We start from the raw sequence: 726 nt of genomic DNA, 5'->3' as shown, positions 1-726 counted from the left end.
CAAAAAAACTACCCAAAAAACGGCCCAAAAAAAGCTCAAAAAAACCCCCCAAAAAAACCACAAAAACAACAAAAAGAAGCCCAGAACTTGAAAATATCCCAAAACCCCCAAAAACCCCAAAAACAAAAAAACCCCCTCAGAAACGTCCAAAAATCTTCAAGAAACTGCTCAAAAACGTCAAAAAACCCCCCAAAAGCCACAAACCCCAACAAATTCCACAAAAAAGTTAAAAAAATCCCTCAAAATCCCCCCAAAAGACTCCAAAAACCCAAAAAAAGCCCCAAAATCTCAGAACTGGCCAAAAAACCCCAAAAAAAGCTCAAAAAAACCCCCCAAAAAACCCACAAAAACAACAAAAAGAAGCCCAGAACTTGAAAATATCCCAAAACCCCCAAAAACCCCAAAAACAAAAAAACCCCCTCAGAAACGTCCAAAAATCTTCAAGAAACTGCTCAAAAATGTCAAAAAACCCCCCAAAAGCCACAAACCCCAACAAATTCCACAAAAAAGTCTAAAAAATCCCTCAAAATCCCCCCAAAAGACTCCAAAAACCCAAAAAAAGCCCCAAAATCTCAGAACTGGCCAAAAAACTCCAAAAAAGGCAAAAAACCCCAAGAAATTCCACAAAAAAAGCTCAAAAACATCAAAAAAACCCCAAAATCCCCACAAAAAACCCCCAAAACCCAAAAAAATCCCCAAAAAATCCCCATAAAAGCCCCAAATCCC

At 38.3% G+C, this 726-nt stretch overlaps 1 protein-coding gene across 1 annotated transcript in view; it reads left to right on the top strand.

The window, feature by feature from the left end:
• The window catches only part of RABGGTA (Rab geranylgeranyltransferase alpha subunit), a gene marked incomplete at its 5' end in the record, with an annotated part of 15,444 nt that overhangs the window by 9,601 nt on the left and 5,117 nt on the right, over window positions 1–726 (top strand). The window lies entirely within an intron of this gene.

This window comes from Corvus brachyrhynchos, unplaced genomic scaffold, assembly GCF_000691975.1.
Source record: "Corvus brachyrhynchos isolate BGI_N302 unplaced genomic scaffold, ASM69197v1 scaffold800, whole genome shotgun sequence".
In the NCBI taxonomy this organism is placed as follows: Eukaryota; Metazoa; Chordata; class Aves; order Passeriformes; family Corvidae; genus Corvus; species Corvus brachyrhynchos.
The sequence above is the reverse complement of the archived record's forward strand: the minus strand, read 5'-3'. Positions and strand labels throughout refer to the sequence as shown.